We start from the raw sequence: 6,890 nt of genomic DNA, 5'->3' as shown, positions 1-6,890 counted from the left end.
AGCCGACCCGGCCTGGGCGAGATGGGGGCCAGGGCCGGGGCCTGCCACCTCCTCGCCAACCGGAAAAGAAAGAGCAGGTTCCCGTTTCTTTTCGTCTTTACATGTCTTTTTCACAGAGGTGTGTCCAGCTTCTCAGTGGTTCAACAGACTGTCAGTTACACAAAAAGCTTTTGCATCACTTCCCCAAATTTTCCTTTCATTCCAAACCATGACACTAATTCTCTCAGGTACTGGCTGCCTTTCTTTACTGCATTCTACTTGCCTGGAAGACATATAACATCTTCCTTTAATGCCTGATAGGAGTTACTTCCAGAAGCTAAGGACTCCTGTCCTTCTTCCAATCATCTTGTCAATGCCTTTTTGACTAGAAAGTGATCCCAGCTGCTTGGCTTCTCTATCCTCTAATTCTAAACTGTTAGCACTGTTATCACCTGTCTGCTCTCATGCAGGGATGATATGTGTACCTGGATGATGGCTGAAATATTTTAGTATGTCTTGCAGCTCACTCAAGGATAAGGATTGAGTGGTTACCTCTTGTTCTGGTTCTGCCTCTTGCTCCTGTTCCTGTGATGGCCCTGCTTCATCCTCCTTTACTAAATGACCTGTCTTTCATGTCCATTTCTTCTTGTGTATAGGGGCAACTGATGCTGGCATGGATTGGTTCTCTGATTTAGCTGCATTACCTATCACTGGGGTCAGACAAAGTGAGCAAAATGCCAGGGTGAGAGAGGGGAATGTGTGCTTTTTAATTCTGAAAGCTTTCATTCAAGGAAAGCCCTCAGCTTACCTACATGGACTGTAAGGTATATGCAGCCTCTTGAATCAGAGAGAATCAAAAGGTTCAAACTTCAACAACTTATGAGTTGTTGAAGTAATGTCCCTAATAACGACGCTGGCCAGTATCGGGGGCAAGCAGTCATTTATTCACCAAGGATGTCTGACGAAACAAAGACTTAGAGGGGTTTATATACACTGCAACTTTTATCCCCCTTCTGCTGAGTTCAGCCCACTATTTTGTCAGATACAGATGTATCATGTTTCTTCTCGCTGTTTTTCTGTGAAGCAGTATTGCCATCTAATGTTCTTTTCTGGCAATTTTGAGGAGGGGTCGGGGGGAGATCTCTTACTTCATCACCATCATCTTTGTCATGCCATCCTCCACATGGCCTTTCAAGCCTCACACGTACTTTTTCTTCTTGTGATGTCCCATTTATTATTTTATTGTTCTAATTTCTTATTTAGACATCTAATTCATCTCTAGTTATAAAATAACTCCAAGGCTCCTCTAGCTAAAACAATTATCTTTTGACTAAAACTTGTGAGGTATAGCTACTTTTCCTTACCACAGGTATAACACATTCATCAGAGTCTAAGCCTGAGTTACTCCCTGTTCTTTCCCCTAACATCCTTATTTTATTAGAACAAAGTTATCCATTCACTAAAACTAAGAACAGCTAAAGCAACAAGATTATAAAAACTAAGATAGCAAAGTCACAGAAACAAATTTCTTAACTATTTTCAATACAGTTCCTTATAAAATTCAAGATCATTAAGTTTCTTAGCTAAGAAACGCGCTTCTTCTCTCCCCCCTTCGCTCTCAGAACAAGTCTTAAAAGTGCAAAACTTATTATTCAGCATAAACAGAACAGATTTTTGGGGATACAAGCATCATATACCCAACTCAGGACATTACTATATCTCTTTCACTCTTGAGTTGTATCATCCTTGCTGTGAAATTGAAGACTGAATGTGGTAAGAGAAGAAGACCGGACCTCATCACTGATTTGATCTGTGGAGTTGGAGATAAAGAATGGAGCTGGCTAATGGCAGGACTTGGAGTCAGTCATGAAGGTGTACCTGTTTTTTCCAGACATCTTAAGACCTTGGCTGGAGTAGTTGTCTTTGGGCTTCTGTGCAGATCTGTTGCTTTCCACAGTCTGTAGAAATGCACCTCTTTCCTCATACACTCACAGCATGCATCTTCAGTGAAGTCTTGTGCCATTCTGAAAATAAGGTCCCTGTGAGGTTATTCTGTCACTATAAAATTCACATTGTAGTGATGCAGCCACTTGCAACTAGTAAATCTGTCAGTTCCAGCTCTAGCCGTGTGTGGTCTCCCTGACTGTTATTCTCCTTTCTGAGGTTTTGTCCTGGTTTTGTCTGTGATAGAGTTAATTTCTTCTAAGTAGTTGGTACAGTGCTATGTTTTGGATTCAGTATGAGAATAATGTTGATAAACACGTGTTTTAGTTGTTGCTAAGTAGTGCTTACCCTGAGTCAAGGACTTTGCAGTGTCTCGTGCTCTGCCAGTGAGCAGGTGCACAAGAAACTAGAAGGGAGCACACCTGGGACATTTGACCTGAAATGGTCAAAAAAATCTACACCATAGAGCATCATGCCCAGTATATATACTAAAGGGAGTTGCCTGGAAGAGGGGCCGATTAGGGTTCAGGGATGGGGTTTGGCATCAGTCAGCAGGTGGTGAGAAATTGTATTGTGTATAACTTGTTTTTTCTTGGGTTTTTCTAATCTTCTTTTTAAAAATATTTACTATTATTATTATATTTTAATTTTATTTCAATCATTAAACTATTCTTATCTCAACCTACAAGTTTTGATTATCTTTCCTGTTCTGCTGGCGTGTGGGGGGTGAGTGAGCAGCTGCATGGTGCTTAATTGTCAGCTGGATTTAAACCATAACAGGTTTAAAGTAATCTTGTACAACAGATTGGTGTCCATTTTGGAATATGTAATAGAAAGCAAGCATTTGCTTCTTTCCTTTGACTCTGAGGCTAGCAAGGTGGAGAGAATGAAATTCTATGTAGATGTTTTCCTCAGCTTCAAAGAGTACCTGCTTTTGGACATAGCCACTATTTATTCACAGAATAACAGTTTATTGCTTCTCTGGGAAGAAATGTTCTCTTAAATGCATGCCAAGTATACTGACCATATCCAAACTGCTTTTACTAAGTGAGATGTAAAGTCCTCTTAGTTAGGGACCAAGAAATGTTATTTTCGGCAGTAAAGCTGAAGGATGGCGGGGAGGGGAATGATGTTTGTTATTTCACTAAGTTTGCCACAGGCACTGGAGGAGCTTTTGAGTTGGTATGAAATGGCTTGCTTTGGTGATGGCCTCTCCTGCTTCTTGCCTTCAAACAAATCTCTTTTATGGTTGGCAAGTAAATGATCTTTCTTGGTGGACTGAATATCTTTATCTTCCTTAAATGCAATTATTTTTGTGTTTTCATCAGTTCTTTATTTCACTCCTACACACAGTTGTCTAACTTGGGATTTTTTATGTTTCTGTGTGTACCTCTGTGAGGATGTTCTCAGATTTAAGGTACTGCGAATTCCTTTTTTCCCCTCATAGTGAAGAAGTGCTGTAGTCCTCACAGAAGAATGTGCTTCACATTGGATTTTTGGCAGTTGATAAGCTGAGGAGTAACTGCTAGCTAGTGATTCAGTTTCTCTAAATCTGTGTGTGTGAAAACGTTGATCAAAACCAGAATCTAAATCATACTCTAGGATAAAAGGGAATGGGTATGTGTCTCAGTTTGAAAAGACAGGAGTCGACTAAGGAAGGCAGGAGTCTCCCCTGAAATGGATAATGTAAACCCTCCCCACCCCTCCGAATTGCTATAAATTTTAAATTAAGGGGCTCTCAGGTAAAAATATGGGAGCACGAAATAACAGTTCTTTAATAGGGAAGAAAATAAAAGGATAAAATAAACAATGCAGTAAACCAAACCAACACTGACAGAGTCAGAATACAACCTGACACCCTGTTGGTCAGGGTGTTGGTAGCAGTCCAATTGGAAATGTGGCTCCAGTCCTTCTGGAGTGTCAGGTGTGGTTCTGCTGGAGCAGAGATCCTGTAGAAAAGGGTGTAGTCTTCCTTCGAAGACCCAGTGGAAGAAAGAGGCAGCTGCTGTTTCTCTGGGGGATCCAGTGGGGTCTCACAATGGGATGCTATAGTTCTTATCAGTCATGCAGTGACATTCAATAGCCTGTTATCAGCAGATGTCCCCTCCCGAGGGAGGAGTGATTGTGAGCACTCAGAGAGAGAGATAAGGCAAACTGCCCACTTGGCAAAAGACAACTGCCATACAGTTGGTAATAGAATACGTCTTGCCTTGCAATCTGGAACAGTATGGTAAAGGAGTTACAGGACATCCAACTCTTCTTGAAAATGCCTTATAAATACATCTGTACTGAAGTTTAACTTTCAAGAATTGACTCTTTCATAGAATAGCATCATTTAGGTTGAAAAAGACTTTTAAGATCGAGTCCAACTACTAACCTAATGCTACAAAGTCCACCACTAAACCATGTCCCAGAGTGCCACATCTACACTTCTTTTAAATACCTCCAGGGATGATGACTCAACCACTTTCCTCTTGTCCTATCACTTGCTACTTGGGAAAGGAGACTGACACCCACCTGTCTACAACATCCTTTCAGGTAGTTGTAGAGTGCAATAAGGTGTCCCCTCATCCTCCTTTTTTCCAGACTTAACAACTCCAGTTCCCTCAGCCTCTCTTCATGAGACATGTTCTTCAGACCCTTCACCAGCTTTGTTGCTGTTCATTGGACATGCTTTAGTGCTTCAATGTCTTTCTTGTAGTGAGGGACACAAAACCAAACACAGTATTTGAGGTGTGGCCTCACCAGTGCCAAGCACAGGGAGACAATCACTTCCCTAGCCCTGCTGGCCATGCTATTTCTGATACAAGCCAGGATGCCACTGGCCTTCTTGGCCACATGGGCACACTGCTAGGGCATGTTCAGCTGGCTGTCAACCAGCATCCCTAGGTTCTTTTCTAGCAGACAGCTTTTGAGCCACTCTTACCCAATCCTGTAGCATTCCATGGGATTAAGAGCCTGAATGAGAGATGCAAGACTCCAGACGGCTCTTTAAAATGCAGTTTATTACATCCAAGATGTTACAGCAGTCCAAGGTCATGGGCGACAGAGCCTGTGCCTACAGCTGTCAGCTCCAGCTGCAGGCAAACCTGGAGATCCTTTAGTTTTGGTTACAATGCATTATATACTTTTCTTTGCTGAGCATCTTAATACAGAAGAACCAATCTATACCTTAACTTTTACCTATAACCTATCAAAACTACTATAATTACCATATTCATGTTACTATTTTCCAATCACTAAAAGTTAGCACATTACAGTTTAAGCTAGAAGTTGTCTTTCAGTTTTCTTGCAGTGGAAAATTCTGAGACCTTTTTTCTACTTGCAGCATTGGCAGTCTTTTTTGCCTGTGCTATCTTTCTGCTTGGTAAAAACATCTTTTTTGAAGTGGGTTTATCCTTTGCTCTAAGTCATAAAAACCCCTTCTAACTAACATACCCTTTGCCTTCTTGGTTATCCAGTAAGACTGGCTCAGCAAGTCTTTTCTTCTATATCAAAACTTGCTTCCATTTCTATTCCTTCTTCAGATTCTACATTCAAAAATCTTTCTGCCAAGCATACATATCTGTGAGACTTTCTTGTCAAACTTTCATCCTTCCCAACACATGGGGTTTGTTGTGACCCAAGTACAGGATTCAGCACTTTGCCTTGTTAAATCTCATACAATTGGCCTTGGCCCATCAATCAGCCTATCTACATACATCTCTCTGCAGACCCTTCCTACTCTGCAGCAGATCAACACTCCCACCCAACTTTGTGTCATCTGCAAATTTACTCAGGGTGCACTCAATCCCCTGGTCCTGACCATCAATAAAGATATTAAACAGAACTGTCTCCAATATTGAGCCCTTGGAAACATCCCTTGTGACCAGTCACCAACTGGATTTAACTCCATTCATCACTGCTCTTTGGGCCTGGACATCCAGCTAGTTTTTTACACAGCAGAGTATGCCCATCCAAGCCATGAGCAACCAGTTTCTCCAAGTAAAAAAGCAGTTTTCATACAAGCACGTCCTTTTCCAATATATACAAGTATGGTATCAAGGGTTTCATCAGGATGTATTTAAAACTGACAAACATTTCGTTCATTGTCAAGACAAATGTCTTGCGCCTTAATGGTGTTACTTTCACAAATAAATTCTTGTTCTTGTACAAGACAGGTAAAGCCAAAGCCATGCATGCAAGCAAAAGAAAACAAGGAATTAATTCACTGCTTCCTATGGGCGGGCAGGTGTTTAGCCATCTCTGGGAAAGCAGGGCTTAATCACATGTAGCGCTTACTTGGGAAGCAGACACCATCACTCCAAATGTCTTCCCCTTCCTCCTCCTTCCCTCCCCTCTTTATATATTGAGCATGATATCATATGGTATGGAATATTCCTTTGGTCAGTTTGGGTTAGCTGTCCTGGCTATACCCTCCCAACTTCTTGAGCACCCCCAGCCTACTTGCTGGTGGGGTTGTGTGAGAAGCAGAAAAGGCCTTATTAAGTATAGTATCAAGAAAGTCCATAATTGCTCTCTGTAGTCCTGTGGGTTGTATTTTGAAAAATTAGAATAAGTTTGGGGGTAACCCAATGACTAAAGATAAAATGAAGAGATATTGTTATCAACGGTGACTGTCACCCTGGTTTTTTAAGATTTTCTAGGCCTTCTGATATTGACATTCTTGTGAACTTTCTCAGACACTTTCTGTAAACAACTGATTGTTTTGTCTTCTTTTATGGAGGAGGAGAAAGTTGATGGACTGATGGTTTAACCAGTGTCATTGGAGAGGTGTCACTGTCACCCTCCAATCCGCTGTCACTTTTGGAAAACTATAAATGTTGGAGTCAGAGAATAAACTTCCTCTTTCTTCCTTCACCTTGAGAAGGTAGTGTGCTTGTGTTCTTTCGTGTCTGATAGTGACATCTGGTGACCGCCGAGTGAATCGCAGCTTAGGCTGAGACACAGACAGCACTACGGGTGAG

The 6,890-nt window shown here is 41.5% G+C and overlaps 1 long non-coding RNA gene across 1 annotated transcript in view; it reads left to right on the top strand.

Moving 5' to 3' along the window:
* LOC115949136 overlaps window positions 1-6,890 on the top strand; it is a 52,635-nt gene that overhangs the window by 28,763 nt on the left and 16,982 nt on the right. The gene's annotated exons all lie outside the window — the stretch shown is intronic.

This window comes from Geospiza fortis, unplaced genomic scaffold (assembly GCF_000277835.1).
Source record: "Geospiza fortis unplaced genomic scaffold, GeoFor_1.0 scaffold76, whole genome shotgun sequence".
Taxonomy (NCBI): Eukaryota; Metazoa; Chordata; class Aves; order Passeriformes; family Thraupidae; genus Geospiza; species Geospiza fortis.
Note: the sequence above shows the minus strand (reverse complement) of the source record. Positions and strands in the feature narration are given on the sequence as shown.